At 44.6% G+C, this 17,500-nt stretch overlaps 1 protein-coding gene across 1 annotated transcript in view; it reads left to right on the top strand.

The window, feature by feature from the left end:
• Window positions 1-17,500, top strand: part of ankfn1a (ankyrin repeat and fibronectin type III domain containing 1a) — a gene marked incomplete at its 3' end in the record, with an annotated part of 221,248 nt that overhangs the window by 94,208 nt on the left and 109,540 nt on the right. Inside the window, exon 3 of the mRNA XM_080790134.1 lies at window positions 4,186-4,317. The remainder of the gene's footprint in view (window positions 1-4,185; window positions 4,318-17,500) is intronic.

Below are 17,500 nucleotides of genomic sequence, written 5' to 3'. Positions count from 1 at the left end.
GCTTGCGCATGCGTGTGTGTGTGGCCATCAAGGAGAAGAAGGGGAAATAAAAAAATCAACCGTTTTTTTTATTATTTTTTAAGTGGTGCGCAACCGCTTCCTTAAGTAGCTTTGCGTGTGCCTGCCTGGCTGCCTGGCTGGCTGGCTGGCTGGCTACCTGTGTCTGAGCACGGGTGAACGGGACATTGCATTTGGTTTGGTTTTCAAAAGCAAGTGTCACTGTTGTATAGCAGCCTATAACACACGCATACATATTAACTGTATATAGGATGATTTCAGGTGTATCAATACAGTATACAGTACATAAACATAACACTTCTTCTTCGTTCTCCGCAATTGTGTGTAGAGACCCCGGACCACCTGTTGAAAACCCACTGATTAGCCCATTCTGGCCGGGAACCCATTTTGGTGTCAGCATCATGTCGTGCTTTAGCTATTGAAAAATAGCAGATCTACAAGCTCATAGCGCGCCACCGAGTGGCGCGCTACGAGCTTGTAGGTCTGCTATTTTTGAAAAATCGAATTAACGACTGACATTTTTAGAATCTGATCTCAGGTCAGAATGGGGTTAATCAGACCAGTGTGTGTCCAGTGGAAACCTCGTATGAATCTGATCTCAGGTCAGAATGGGTTAGATGAGTCATTCTATATACTATATTCTGCCACCGCAGCGTGGAAAGCACTGACACACCGTCCATTAAACGCGCATGGTTTCTTTCAAATCCGTCCTGAAAAAAGCATCTTATCATTCAGAACGCTTCCAGCGGGAGTTAGATATGACTTGGCCATTGAAAGGAGGTGTCATCAATCATGCAGCCAATCATGCAGCCCCTACTGGTCTTCCTTTTGTATTACATTCTCTCCTTTGTGCTTAACCCATTCTGACCTGAGATCAGATTCTAAAAAATGTCTTCTACATCCTGACAGTTTCCCATTCTGACCTGAGATCAGATTCTAAAAAATGTCTTCTATACATCCTGACAGTTTTCCATTCTGACCTGAGATCAGATTCTAAAAATGTCTTCTATACATCCTGACAGTTTTCCATTCTGACCTGAGATCAGATTCTAAAAAAATGTCTTCTATACATCCTGACAGTTTTCCATTCTGACCTGAGATCAGATTAAAAAAAAATGTCTTCTATACATCCTGACGGTTTTCCGTTCTGACCTGAGATCAGATTCTAAAAAAATGTCTTCTATACATCCTGACAGTTTTCCATTCTGACCTGAGATCAGATTCTAAAAAAGGTCTTCTATACATCCTGACCGTTTTCCCATTCTGACCTGAGATCAGATTCTAAAAAATGTCTTCTATACATCCTGACAGTTTCCCATTCTGACCTGAGATCAGATTCTAAAAAATGTCTTCTATACATCCTGACAGTTTTACCATTCTGACCTGAGATCAGATTCTAAAAAAATGTCTTCTACATCCTGACAGTTTCCCATTCTGACCTGAGATCAGATCCTAAAAAATGTCTTCTATGTCAAGTCACTCTTTGATTTTTCAAAAATAGCAGACCTACAAGCTCGTAGCGCGCCACTCGGTGGCGCGCTATGAGCTTGTAGATCTGCTATTTTTCAATAGAAGACACCAAAATGGGTTCCCGTTCAGAATGGGATAACAGTCGACGACATGAATTCATGTGCTAATGAATATGCATTAATGCTCTGTTGATGAATTGAATAATCGGACCACAAGTCCACAGGACTTTTTGTTGTTGTTGTTGTGTGTTATCCTTTTAGCATTAACCCATTCAGGCCTGACCTCAAAAAAATCTTCTAAATCCTAAAAAAATAAATATTTTCACGGTTTTTCAAAAAATAGCAGACCTACACAAGCAGGGCTCGACAGTGCGACTATAGGCACTCGCATTTGCGACAAAAAATATAACCGTGCGAGTTGTAAAATGAAATGTGTAGCACAGGCGCGACTACAGGATTTGACCGTTCAATCGTGATAAAGACAAGTCTCTGTCTACACAGAAGGTGCACATTCTATAGTCGTGGTTCTATATACCTAAATTTATATTTCTGAACGGCGGTGTCGTTCGCCAAAAAGAGCAGAGCTACAAGCTAACAACGTGTCGAGGCTCAATGCGGTTTTCATTTGAAGATCTGTTCCCCTTTGCTCCCACCGCCCCTCCCCTTCCTGTGTTGTGTTGCTGCTCCGTGCTCTTCCCTGTCACTGCTTGCTGACTGTCAGCAGCGGCAGACATAGAAAAGAAGATAGCATTAGCATGATAGCACAGATTCAGTAAGGAATTGCTTTTGACCCCGACACGTTATTTGCAAAGTTTGTTTGTAACGTTCAAAGTTCAAACGTAACTTACTTTTAACCAAACGCGGGTGGCACGCACGCGCGCGCGCACACACACACACACATGGAGTGGACGGATTGATGTTTATCAAAAACAAACCCTTGCTTATAGCGTTTGCTTACAAAAGCGTGTGCCCAGCATAAATGATAATGCGAATGAACCGAACTGGCTGGATTACCGTGTTAATGTCAGTCAGTCAGTCAGTCAAAGCCAAGGAGAATGTTACAATACTAATTCACCATCGAGCAGCCTCTGCACTGTCTGAATGTCACACTAACATGATAGAACAGCAGGATAAAAACGGATAGCCTGTCTTATCCATCCATGAGCAACTTATTATCTATCTAGCTCTGGTCCATAGCTCTAATGTGTTGCACGTATTAGAGGTATGGAACAGAGCTACTATCGATCTATCTACAAAGTATTAGTGTAAAACAAATTGATTATATAGATTATATGAAAACAAACATAACATATCATGATGAATATCACTATTTTGTGATAATTGCTCAAAAGATAGTGATATAATATTTTGACATTATTTTCCACCCCTACCTCATATCGCTTCATTAAAAAATCACACCCATGTGAAGTGAGCGGCGCTCTTGTCGTCATGCATCATCAGATATCATCTCATACTGGCCAATCAGAATGCCTGTTGCCTGTGATTGGTTAGCTGATTTGCTCGTTTACATATGACATACATTTTCCCTTCAATGTCAATGGCGTTTCATTTATGTGCATATTTAGCAGAATTTTGACGTAATTTCTCTGTTGATTGTCAATGGCTCATTTTGAGATGTGTGGGGACAAAGGCTGTATATAGGAGGGGCTAGCAGCCCCTTAAAAATACATCATTTTTCATCGTGCTCCTAAAATAATTTGTGTGCCACTAGATTTTTCAACTTAGGCGCACACGTGCTACTTGGAAAAATGCTAAGCGTCGAGCCCTGCCTACAAGCTCGTAGGAGCTTGTAGATCTGCTATTTTTCAATAGCTAAATAATAACGTAATGTTTAAAACACCAAAAAGGGGTTCTCGCATTGACTCACCAGTTATAGCGCCACCAGGAGGCCGGCTTTGAAAAACACATTTCACTCCTGCGCGTGTCCAAAAATCCCGCAAATCGTTACACACTATAGTCATGTGTTCCAGCCCCGGATCCGTCCCGATATTTCAGATTCCATCCTAATTGGCTAACATTGGCTTTCAAAGCTGGCATGGCAGGATTGGCCTCGTTTTGAACAAAAAAACCCTCACAATGCGTCGCGACGCATTGTGAGCTCGCAGATCTGCTGTCTTCTAACGGCCGAAATTTGAAAACGACATTTGAAAATGAGACGTGCCAAAGCGCCAGCGCTCGCCCAGCAGTCTGCTGTCACCCAGGCGGATGCGTGCACGCCACCTGGTCGCTTCTCGCCCTCGGGCGACTTCCTGGTATACTTTTATACTTGAGTAAAAGACGTTTGCAGTGAAACTCCTTCACATCACTGGAAGGAATGTATAGAGACGGACCCATGTGGAGGATGAGAAGCTCCTGGAAGGGGAGTGCGTGTGTGTGTGTGTGTGTGTGTGTGTGTGTGTGTGTGTGTGTGTGTGTGTGCGCGCGCGCGCGTGTGTGTGTGCGTGTGTGTCGTGTGTGCGTGTCATCTTTTGGAGTGATTCCACCGCGGGTGTAATGTTGTCTGTTGAGAAGAGAGGACTTGACAACCTCTTCACATCAACCGTGCTGACTGTGTGTGTGTGTGTGTGTGTGTGTGTGTGCAAGTGCATGTGTGTGCACCCATCTCTCAACTCACCTGCTATCCTTTTTTGCTCCCTGTGTGTGTGTGTGTGTGTGTGTGTGTGTGTGTCTGTGTCAGGTCAGACAGTAAGATCTCCCAGCTGGCTCAGCGGTTTAATCAAAGGCCAACAGGGGATGGTTTGACCCCCGACCTCCGACCGCTGTCCATCTACACAGGACTCTGCTCCCGATCTGCACTCAGCCTGGACAGGTGCGCACCCGCACACACACACACACACACACACACACACACACACACACGCACACGTACACGTACACGAGCACACACACACACACACACACACACACATTTTCACAATATTAATTTTACAAGGAAACATATAACGGGGTTGACACTTGACAGTTCATGTTCACCTAAGGATACACATGGCACCTCCTCCTCCACACAGACAAACTGCCTAAAACAGCCGAAACAGAGCGCACGCACGCACGCACGCACACACACACACACACACACACACACACACACACACACGCAAGTAGTTTAGTTTTAGTTTAGGGCAAGCATGGTGTTGTAAGGCATATTTGTCTTCTCACTGTACAGGCGGACGCTACAGTAATCGGCTCTTACGGCCACACTAATTAATAGTATATAGTGTCAGCTCACGGCTGCAGAAACATCTAAAAAGATACGTCTTATATAAGGCTCATACATATACTCCAGTTTTTGGTGATATATAGCTTATCACCCCGGTGTCGTTTTAAAAGGGGGTTGGAAAACGACACCATTGCGTCAGTCGCGGTGGTGATGATCAGCTATCACCGCGGACACAGACCCATCTCTCTGTTTTTTTACTATCAGACAAGTCTTTTCACCCCTGGAGCTATCACCCCCCCCCCCCCCCCCCCCCCCCCCCCGTTCACTGATTGGTCTAGAAGTTGGGTAAACCACAGGGAGGCGGGGTCAATCCTTAAGGACATCACCGCGAGTATGATGGCCTCAACTTTTATCAAAGACCAAAAAAAAAGTGTGGCCGCTGGACACCACTGATAAGCCAATTAAAGTGTGAGAAACCAACGTTTCGGGCAGATGCAACTGCCTTCTTCTTCAGGGTATGATTATATTTAGTCTTATTAGCCCATTCTGAACGGGAACCCATTTTGGTGTTATAGCATCACGTTATGCTTTAGCTTATTGAAAAATAGCAGATCTACAAGCTCATAGCGCGCCACCGAGTGGCGCGCTACGAGCTTGTAGGTCTGCTATTTTTTTTTAAATCGAAGAACGACTGACATTTTTTTGGAATCTGATCTCAGGTCAGAATGGGTTCATCAGACCAGTGTGTGTGTCCAGTGGGAAACCTCGTATGAATCTGATCTCAGGTCAGAACGGGTTAATATAGCCAGGGATCCTTTTTAACGACTTGTCTCCCCTCGGCTGACCATCGTTATCCCGAAACACAAAAAAAAGGACACTGATATATGATACTGATTTATACTTTATAGCTATTGAAAAAATAGCAGATCTACAAGCTCATAGCGCGCCACCGAGTGGCGCGCTACGAGCTTGTAGGTCTGCTATTTTAGAAAAATCGTGAAAATGTGCCTCAAATTTGGATTTTTTTTTTTCGGAACAAACGTTTTTAACTAAAATCTTTGCTTCTGAGGGGGTGTCCCTGGAACAACATATTTTCAGATGGGGGTCTCTCGGAGGCCAATTACAGATCATTTTTGGGGTCCTTGACATGAAATATTGAGTGATATATAGCCTAGAAAGATAGGTATTTCAGAAAACTGTCAGGATTTAGAAGATTTTTCAGGCCTAAATGGGTTAACAGACGACGTCACACCGGCAGCACAAGAACCCCGCCCATCTCATAAGATGGCAATGGAAAAGTTCTAACTGCGAAAAAAAATGCCCCGTCAAACTTTCAGACGCTGTTTTTCTCCCACAGTGTGGAGGAAGAATGATTAGGATTTGTATCGTGATCTCTCGCCCTTGGAATATATACAGTATATAATCCTTGGTTTCTGTTGTGTTTGAACAACAATATAGCAATTCAAAGCATTTTGTTCCTTTTCAGTCGCTGTCATATAAGAACGGGAGGTGAGCTCATGAAGAGCCCGTTTGTGCACGCGCACCTGCAGCCCATCAAGTTTAATCTATGCTCAACGCAGAGCTCTAAGCTCACAGCGGTGGCACGCGAGGTGCGGATGTGAGCTTGTATATCAGCCGTTCTCTGTGCGCAATGCTGTTGCGCTTTGAAGTATAACCCATTCTGACCTGAGATCAGATTCATACGAGGTTTCCACTGGACACACACTGGTCTGATTAAGCCATTCTGACCTGAGATCAGATTCTAAAAATGTCAGTCGTTCTTCGATTTTTCAAAATAGCAGACCTACAAGCTCGTAGCGCGCCACTCGGTGGCGCGCTATGAGCTTGTAGATCTGCTATTTTTCAATAGCTAAAGCATAACATGATGCTAACACCAAAATGGGTTCCCGTTCAGAATGGGATAAATGTCTCCTATATAGGTGCGCCTCACTAGAGGAGGTTGAATGGACTGAAACCAGCGCGCCCCAAAACAACGGGTTTGGAGATCTGTCGGGAATCATGATTACATGAAACAGTCGTCACCTGTGCGCGCCCCTGCAGTCCACAATGTTTGTAAACAAATAATTGGTCGATAGCACGCCGCGACAGAATTGTTGATCTCATACAGTATGTCAAAAGGACATATCTAAAATAAAATAAAATCACACCTGTGTGAACCGAGTGGTGCAACTCCCCTCTCTCCCCCCCTCCTCTCTCTCTCTCTCTCTCTCTCATCTCTCTCTCTCTCTCTCTCTCTCTCTCTCTCTCTCATTAGCAGGCAGCAGGCACAGCATACCCCTCTCTCTCTCTCTGTTTCTGGCGCCCCCTACTGGTATTAATAAGTCCAATTTCACGCATGCGCACACACACCACTCGTGCTCACGACAACAGGACACAGGTACACACGGACATTGCCGGTTGTATAGGAGTGGTTGCACTATGCACTCAAAAACATTTTACCCTGCATGTCTTTGTCTGCAGTGCGAATGTATACAAACATTCCTGTGGCGCGAAAAAAAACCTTCCGTGTTTCAACAAAGAAAAAAAATCCTGAAATCTTTTGCACGTCGTGCGTCTCTCCGCTATAACACACCAGATGCTGTTGTTTTTCGTCAATGAAAGGGAACAGACCCCTAGTTTTCCATTCTTGAAGTGGCCTGACTGACTGACTGCACCTTTTGAGTCTGTTTCTTAGAAGAAGACTTTATGACCCCCCTCCATCCCCTCCATCCCCGCTGAGGATGGAAAATTACATCACGGGTGCTGCTCTGTGTGTGTGTGTGTGTGTGTGTGTGTGTGTGTGTGTGTGTGTGTGTGTGTGTGTGTGTGTGTGTGTGTGTGTGTGTGTGTGTGTGTGTTCAGGGCAAACCACTTATACGTGCTATATACAGCTCACTGTGTTGTTGCTTCATGTTTAGCTTTCTTCGATTTTTGTCTCGCCTTGCAGTGCTGGAGGAGGTGATCTAAAATCATTGGTTCCCAATCTTTTTTTTATACTGAAGTATACCACCTCAGAAAATATTTGTCTCTCTCCAAGTGCCACCACATTAACGGATGTTATATAACCCATTTAGGCCTATAACGTCGAAATTAACCCATTCTGACCTGAGATCAGATTCTAAAAAATAGCAGATCTACAAGCTCGTAGCGCGCCACTCGGTGGCGCGCTATGAGCTTGTAGATCTGCTATTTTTCAATAGCTAAAGCATAACATGATGCTAATACCAAAATGGGTTCCCGTTCAGAATGGGTTAAAAGAAATGTCTTGGAAAAACCTCATGTTTCTATATCAGGGTGTTCTCAATATTTCATGTCAAGGACCCCCAAAATGATATGTAATTGGACCCGCCAACCCCCATGTGAAAATATGTACTTCTCCAAGCAAAGCTTTTTAGTTAAAAAAGTTCGCTCTGAAAGAATTATATTCAAAGATTTGCTCCACATTTCACGATAAAAAAAAGAAAATAGCAGACCTAGCGGCCGCTATGAGCTTGTAGATCTGCTATTTTCCAATAGCTAAAGTGTAACAATGCTTATACAAACACCAAAAGGGGTTCCCCTGCTGCGAGACAGTAATGATGCGTGCGTGCATGCGTGCGTGCCTGCGTGCAAATTAATGCAGATTAATGAGCCAACTAATCTGGCCTCGCAGACGGTGTCTTACAAACATTTATAAATTAGGCTTAAAACCCGTTAAAACCCGGGAAAAGCACCTTTTGTCATTTTAACGTATTATTGTTTTGCTTTGCTTTGGACAAAACCTTCCTATAATAACTCCATAATTTGGACCCTAAAACTGTCTGCTAAAATAGCTATATATGTCCACCACCTCTCCCCCTCTCATGTAAGTAATAACAGCACGACACCAACTTTGACGAGGCAGTGTAGTCATTTTCAAAATACTTTTTTTTCCCTCTTCGTTTGTTATATTTCTCCATTAACAGTTTGGACTCCATAAAACGCGCTATAGCCGCTATTTAATCAAATATCCTACGCCGCCGAGATTGTTTTATTATTACACATACGCTGAAGTATATCTGCAGCTTTTCGACGGACGGAAATCCGGCGGAAAAATGGTTCCGTCGGCATGTTTTTGATCATCGGTACACAGCTGGTACTGATTACATTACAATGCGCTACAGGATCTGCCTCCATTTTGGTGTCAGCACTATGTTATGCTTAGCTATGAAAAAATAGCAGATCTACAAGCTCGTAGCGCGCCACCGAGTGGCGCGCTACGAGCTTGTGGGTCTGCTATTTTTGAAAAAATCTAAGAGCGACTGACGTAGAAGACATTTTTTTTTAAATCTGATCTCAGGTCAGAATGGAAAACTGTCAAGATGTAGAAGGCATTTTTTTAATCTGATCTCAGGTCAGAATGGGTTAATGCGTTAGGAACATAAACACCCCCCCCATAGTCCTTAGGTGAGATATCGTTGCCCTAAAAAGGGACAAGACATAACGTGGTATAATTTTGTCCGTCTGACATCCAGGAGTGCTAAGTTGCAGTGTCATAGCAGTTTCACCAAAATGGGTTCCCGTTCAGAATGGGATAAATGTCTCCTATATAGGGTGCGCCTCACTAGAGGAGGTTGAATGGACTGAAACCAGCGCGCCCCAAAACAACGGGTTTGGAGATCTGTCGGGAATCATGATTACATGAAACAGTCGTCACCTGTGCGCGCCCCTGCAGTCCACAATGTTTGTAAACAAATAATTGGTCGATAGCACGCCGCGACAGAATTGTTGATCTCATACAGTATGTCAAAAGGACATATCTAAAATAAAATAAAATCACACCTGTGTGAACCGAGTGGTGCAACTCCCCTCTCTCCCCCCCTCCTCTCTCTCTCTCTCTCTCTCTCTCTCTCTCTCTCTCTCTCTCTCTCTCTCTCTCTCTCTCTCTCATTAGCAGGCAGCAGGCACAGCATACCCCTCTCTCTCTCTCTGTTTCTGGCGCCCCCTACTGGTATTAATAAGTCCAATTTCACGCATGCGCACACACACCACTCGTGCTCACGACAACAGGACACAGGTACACACGGACATTGCCGGTTGTATAGGAGTGGTTGCACTATGCACTCAAAAACATTTTACCCTGCATGTCTTTGTCTGCAGTGCGAATGTATACAAACATTCCTGTGGCGCGAAAAAAAACCTTCCGTGTTTCAACAAAAGAAAAAAAATCCTGAAATCTTTTGCACGTCGTGCGTCTCTCCGCTATAACACACCAGATGCTGTTGTTTTTCGTCAATGAAAGGGAACAGACCCCTAGTTTTCCATTCTTGAAGTGGCCTGACTGACTGACTGCACCTTTTGAGTCTGTTTCTTAGAAGAAGACTTTATGACCCCCCTCCATCCCCTCCATCCCCGCTGAGGATGGAAAATTACATCACGGGTGCTGCTCTGTGTGTGTGTGTGTGTGTGTGTGTGTGTGTGTGTGTGTGTGTGTGTGTGTGTGTGTGTGTGTGTGTGTGTGTGTTCAGGGCAAACCACTTATACGTGCTATATACAGCTCACTGTGTTGTTGCTTCATGTTTAGCTTTCTTCGATTTTTGTCTCGCCTTGCAGTGCTGGAGGAGGTGATCTAAAATCATTGGTTCCCAATCTTTTTTTTATACTGAAGTATACCACCTCAGAAAATATTTGTCTCTCTCCAAGTGCCACCACATTAACGGATGTTATATAACCCATTTAGGCCTATAACGTCGAAATTAACCCATTCTGACCTGAGATCAGATTCTAAAAAATAGCAGATCTACAAGCTCGTAGCGCGCCACTCGGTGGCGCGCTATGAGCTTGTAGATCTGCTATTTTTCAATAGCTAAAGCATAACATGATGCTAATACCAAAATGGGTTCCCGTTCAGAATGGGTTAAAAGAAATGTCTTGGAAAAACCTCATGTTTCTATATCAGGGTGTTCTCAATATTTCATGTCAAGGACCCCCAAAAATGATATGTAATTGGACCCGCCAACCCCCCATGTGAAAATATGTACTTCTCCAAGCAAAGCTTTTTAGTTAAAAAAGTTCGCTCTGAAAGAATTATATTCAAAGATTTGCTCCACATTTTCACGATAAAAAAAAGAAAATAGCAGACCTAGCGGCCGCTATGAGCTTGTAGATCTGCTATTTTCCAATAGCTAAAGTGTAACAATGCTTATACAAACACCAAAAGGGGTTCCCCTGCTGCGAGACAGTAATGATGCGTGCGTGCATGCGTGCGTGCCTGCGTGCAAATTAATGCAGATTAATGAGCCAACTAATCTGGCCTCGCAGACGGTGTCTTACAAACATTTATAAATTAGGCTTAAAACCCGTTAAAACCCGGGAAAAGCACCTTTTGTCATTTTAACGTATTATTGTTTTGCTTTGCTTTGGACAAAACCTTCCTATAATAACTCCATAATTTGGACCCTAAAACTGTCTGCTAAAATAGCTATATATGTCCACCACCTCTCCCCCTCTCATGTAAGTAATAACAGCACGACACCAACTTTGACGAGGCAGTGTAGTCATTTTCAAAATACTTTTTTTTCCCTCTTCGTTTGTTATATTTCTCCATTAACAGTTTGGACTCCATAAAACGCGCTATAGCCGCTATTTAATCAAATATCCTACGCCGCCGAGATTGTTTTATTATTACACATACGCTGAAGTATATCTGCAGCTTTTTCGACGGACGGAAATCCGGCGGAAAAATGGTTCCGTCGGCATGTTTTTGATCATCGGTACCACAGCTGGTACTGATTACATTACAATGCGCTACAGGATCTGCCTCCATTTTGGTGTCAGCACTATGTTATGCTTTAGCTATTGAAAAAATAGCAGATCTACAAGCTCGTAGCGCGCCACCGAGTGGCGCGCTACGAGCTTGTGGGTCTGCTATTTTTGAAAAAATCTAAGAGCGACTGACGTAGAAGACATTTTTTTTTAAATCTGATCTCAGGTCAGAATGGAAAACTGTCAAGATGTAGAAGGCATTTTTTTAATCTGATCTCAGGTCAGAATGGGTTAATGCGTTAGGAACATAAACACCCCCCCCATAGTCCTTAGGTGAGATACCGTTGCCCTAAAAAGGGACAAGACATAACTTGGTATAATTTTGTTTGTCTGACATCCAGGAGTGCTAAGTTGTGTCATAGCAGTTTCAGAAGGGCAGCTGAATGTGATTTTAGGGGTATGATCTGATTATGCAAAACCATAATAATTCATTGTTATATCTAAACTCCAAAAGTATTCACTTTTTATGCATGTTTGTGCCATGGATGGGCGCATGGCCAACATCCTATAATAGAACAACAGACATGCTGAATTAAGCAATATTTCACGAGAGGGTGTGGGTTAACGTGATTATTGCCACGACAGGGATGCGGTCAGGAACGAGACGGAGTCGAGTTCTACCACAGTTACCCTTAAAACAAAGAAAATCGCTGAAAGAATATATATTTTTAATGACAGATGTAGTCACTACGACCACAAATGTCCCAATAAACTAGCTAGCCTAGCCACCGAGTTTGCTAGCGCTCTGGGAGAACAGAGTGGCTGAATTCTTTGTTTTGATTAGGTGGTGGTGTGTAGTGGTTTAACCACCGGCTAGAAGGCTGTTTCAACCAATCAAATTGCTTCCTCGAAACGACCTGTGGTAGAATTATGCTTCTTGTATAGCCATGCCGGGTAAATCCACAATACCATGCCTCTCTGAAACAGGGTACATCTTCCATCCATCCATCCATCTGCAACCGCTTATCCGTAGTAGGGTCGCGGGGGCAACAGCTCCACCAGAGAGAGCTCCAGACGTCCCCTCTCCAGAGCAACATTAGTGACTTCCTCCTCCTGGGGGGATGATCCCGAGACGTTCCAAGGCCAGTGAGTCGATGTATTTCCTCCAACTGCGCCTCGGTCTTCCCCCCCCCCCTCCCCCGGGGGTCTCCTTCCAGTGGGACGTGCGTGGAGGACCTCCACCAGGGAGGCGCCCTTCTGAATTAAACATCATAGAATCATTTAGTGATAGGTCTTTTTGTGGGGTTTATGATGTTGTATAGTAACTCAACAGGCAGACTCCATGCTCCGGCCACCACACCACACGGCCTTTGTTTTTCTCTTCAGAGAACTGTCACGATTTTGTCAGAATCGTCCTCAAGTTCTAAATTGGTTAAGTGCTCTTATTCTTCTGTCGTGTATATCGTCGTCATGTAATGTCCATGCTCAGTGTCACAGCAAAGCCACAACGCGCTTGTCTCTGGTCCCACGTTTGAAGAGGAGGCCTAATTACAGATGTGGTGTTGGACGGTGATTATGTGATCAGCAGTCATGCCTCTGGTCTTCTATAAGAGGGGAGGTTATTCCTCTGGGTCTGGTTCCATCTGGAGGGAGGTCTGTGCAGATGGACAGGAGGTGATTATCCCATTCTGAACGGGAACCCGTTTTGGGTGTTAGCATCGTGCTATGCTTTAGCTATTGAAAAATAGCAGATCTACAAGCTCTATAGGAGCTTGTAGGTCTGCTATTTTTTGAAAAATCGAAGAACGACTGACATTTTTTAGAATCTGATCTCAGGTCAGAATGGGTTCATCAGACCAGTGTGTGTCCAGTGGAAACCTCGTATGAATCTGATCTCGGGTCAGAATGGGTTAAGTGATCGGGGCTCGCCATGCACACTCTGCATGCTGCGCTTGCCTGCCAAGTGACACAACTGTCACAGGCAGTCCCACCGATCTGAACTCGAAGGAGTGTGAAGGCCTATTCATCATAGTCTGGATTTTCGGTGGCGAGGTGACCACCACCGCTCCGGTGGTGAGCTGACCACCGGAGCTGAAATAACGTTGAGCGGTGGAGGTGGTGAGTAAAAAACAGAGAGAAGGGCTGGAGCGGGTGGCGGCGGTGGTTTGCTCTTCACCGCGGCTCAGTGACGTCATGTTGTAGTTCGGTGGTCACCTCAGTGATGTCATGTTGTAGTTCGGTGGTCACCTTTAACCACCGAGAATCCAGACTATGTATGAGGAGATATATAGGCTCCTGCCCTAGATCTGCTATTTTTCAGATCAGAGTAAAATCTGCCTCGTCTGCCGGGGCTGTACATTACTGTATTTACTGTACATGTTATAACTCTATCAATGAGATATACAGTACATATATAGGACGGAGCCCGCGGCACACCACAGGTACAAGAAAGACGTTCTCTAGTGAGAATTATGACGAAGTTTCCATCTATTTGATGACCTGACGAAGCGAATGAAATGAATCGCAAAACGTTGTCAGAGTTTCCCCCGATAAAGAACGTCTTTTCTTGTACCGTGTGGTGTGCAATGGCCGGGCTCAAAGTTTATTTTAGCCCGGCCTTCACGCGGCCTGTCCATGTGCGTATTCTACTGAAGTTTCTTTAGCCCAGCCTTCACGCGGCCTGTCCATGTGTGTATTCTACTGAAGTTTATTTAGCCCAGCCTTCACCCGGCCTGTCCATGTGCGTATTCTACTGAAGTTTCTTTAGCCCAGCCTTCACGCGGCCTGTCCATGTGCGTATTCTACTGAAGTTTATTTTAGCCCAGCCTTCACCCGGCCTGTCCATGTGCGTATTCTACTGAAGTTTATTTTAGCCCAGCCTTCACCCGGCCTGTCCATGTGTGTATTCTACTGAAGTTTATTTTAGCCCAGCCTTCACCCGGCCTGTCCATGTGTGTATTCTACTGAAGTTTATTTTAGCCCAGCCTTCACCCGGCCTGTCCATGTGCGTATTCTACTGAAGTTTCTTTAGCCCGCAGCCTTCACGCGGCCTGTCCGTGTGCGTATTCTACTGAAGTCTCTTTAGCCCAGCCTTCACCCGGCCTGTCCATGTGCGTATTCTACTGAAGTCTCTTTAGCCCAGCCTTCACCCGGCCTGTCCGTGTGCGTATTCTACGTCCGCTCTAATGACTCTATCCATGTACCAGTGGCGTGCACAGATAGACACTAGCTAGAGCACCCCCTGCCCTTTTGGCAATTTTGCTCTTAAAAAAAAGGGGAAAAAAAGTTAATTTTTTTTTCTTAATTTGTAGTGTGTGGACCATGGTGACATTGATCAAATCTTGATAAAAAACGCTTCTACTATATTATTTAGGCCCCCCACAATCTGAAGCTATATGTTTCTATCTCAGTGGTTCTTCGATTGCGTGCTATGAGCTTGTAGATCTGCTATATTTTACAATAGCTAAAGCACCAAAATGGGTCCCCCCGCCCCAAAATGCGCTGCACAACAAGGTGCCCTTTTCTTTCACTTGAGCACCTGCCCCTCTAAATGTCTGTGCACGCCACTGTCCATGACCATGAGACTGCCAAACATCACAGTCTCAAAAGGTCATCTCAATTCACTCCTTCTCTTTAACTTCTGATATACGTTTAGAAATCTCATTAACTGACAATAATGAATTCACGGTGAAGTTTGACCACAAGAGCAGGCAGGCGTGTCAGATGCGCTCTGGGCAAATATATCCTTGAAAGAACTAATCGACAGTTAGTTATTTGATGTATTGCCCTTACATATGATGTAAATATAAAAATATGTAATCCCACCCAGTGGTGGACAAGTAGCAAAGTACATTTACTAGAATACTGTACATCAAGTACCGGTACATCTTATGACTATTTGTATACTCTTTTTTTTTTTCTTGTGAATTTTACAAGACATATTACTTAGTAAGTAATATGTCTACTAATAATATGAGTACTGTAGGGGAGTAGGACTCCCCTACAGTACAGAGGCTGAAGTATAGTACTGAAGACAGCTGGTGATACTCCAAAAAGTACTCCAAAAGTACAGTATTTGTGCACTTACCATGTCCACCACTGCTGCAAGTTTGAATATCATTTGAAACACCTACCGTATCATAGTCTGTCACAGTCACAGTATAATAAGGGCTCAGATGAATGAGAATCGTGTGAACATTCGGTATAGAACATTATAGGATCACACTATTTGATTGCCTGCGAGTGTACAGTCTTTCTTCCTGCTCCTGCGGACGAAACAGATCTGCTAAAAGCTCAGATCTGCTCCTGCAGACAAAACAGATCTGCTACAAGCTGCTACGAGCTTGTAGCAGATCTGTTTCGCTTGTAGGTCTGCTATTTTTCAACAGCTAAAGTATAAAATAACGCTTAAAAAACACCCAAAAAACGACTGAACAGGAGCAAGACGTCACAGTATAGGAATGAAACGCCTGCAGGCTTTTCTCTCGGAAACTGTGATCTTCTTGAGAAAGATCACACTTTTTCTCAAGAGGTGTGATCGTCGTAGTCATCATCATCATCGTCGTCCCTCTAACCTCGCTTAACCCATTCTGACCTCGTTCTTCGATTTTTCAAAAAATAGCAGACCTACAAGCTCGTAGCGCGCCACTCGGTGGCGCGCTACGAGCTTGTAGATCTGCTATTTTTCAATAGCTAAAGCATAACATAGTGCCCGCCCAGAATGGGTTAATCCCACAAGCTGTGTGATGTGAGCTTTTCATATGTCTCCGCTGGTGCATGGGCGTATAAACCTTGTGTGTTGGAAACCATTGCTCGTCAGGTGTGTGTGTGTGTGTGTGTGTGTGCGTGCGTGCGTGCGTGTGCGTGTTCAGACTGTGGCGGAGATTAGGAGTGAGTCTGGGAAGTGCGTTCCATATAGTTTTGGAGCAGAAGGGAGAAGAGTTCGGGAAGGTGTGGAGCGTTGTTGTTGTCCCGGCGTTTTTGTTTTAGTGAAGGTATACTTCCAGCTTCCCTGTGTCGGCTGATCTGAGCCCTCGGGAGGGTTTGTGGGGTCGATGTGCACTATTGAAAATGTGTGTGCGTGGGGGTGGGGGGGGAGCTCGGCAGAGTGGGGTGACTTGGCGTTAGTCACATCGTGGCTCATCATCTTATCTATAAACGGGTGACATCCGATGTCACACATTTTGCATGCAGCGTTATGTGCGTTCTCTTTCTATCTCTCTCTCTCCAACCTTCACCGCCGCCGGACGCCACACTCACTCCCCCGCGGTTTGACGTTTGGCGAATGACGAAATAGCAGACCTACATACAAGCTCGTAGCGCGGCACTCGGTGGCGCGCTGCGAGCTTGTAGATCTGCTATTTTTCAATAGCTATAAAGCATAACACGATATACACAAAGGGGAACTGTGAAGGTCCGTCATGAATCATCTTCCGATTATATCCACAGAGACCCGAGTTCTTCGGTGACATCACTAAAAAAATATCTAATTAATTATAGAGGCTTTGTAATCACATTTAATCGCATATCAATTTTTTTGACCTGACAACAGTGAGAAACTATTTTTTTTCTTTTCAAAATGGATTTTGGTATACCGGTGAATCAATGAATAGTGACTACATATAAGTTTAATATGTTGCCATGGCTATACAATCTAAAATGACACAGATGGCTTCAATCAGCTCGACTGATCCGATTGGAGCACAGGACCAAGTGAGGTGACTGAGTCGACAGGTGAAGAATGTTAGGGTCGTTAGTGCTCGGTCTCTCAGTTGAACTGCCGTCTTAAATGTCCATATTAAGAAGGTCCTGGGTTCGATTCCCCGCTCGGGGCGCCGTGGGTGCTGGCGGCGTGTTTCCTCCTCCGCGTCATCAGTGCCCATATACCCGAAGGCGGGGTTGGCGAAAGGGCCTTTCTGTGTGGAGTTTGCATGATCTCCCCGTGTCCCTAGGGTAGATACCCTAACAAAAAACAGTAATCCTGGTCACTAAACTGCCTCCCCTGGCCAGCCGGGGCGCCTGATGGAGGGGAAAGGAACTGGTTGGAATAACGTGTTCCTTCACACGCGCTATACGTCCAACCAGGGAAACTCCCCCCTGTCAGGTTGTAAAG

This window comes from Protomyctophum bolini (genome assembly GCF_963924005.1).
Source record: "Protomyctophum bolini genome assembly, chromosome: 18".
NCBI lineage: Eukaryota > Metazoa > Chordata > Actinopteri > Myctophiformes > Myctophidae > Protomyctophum > Protomyctophum bolini.
Note: the sequence above shows the minus strand (reverse complement) of the source record. Positions and strands in the feature narration are given on the sequence as shown.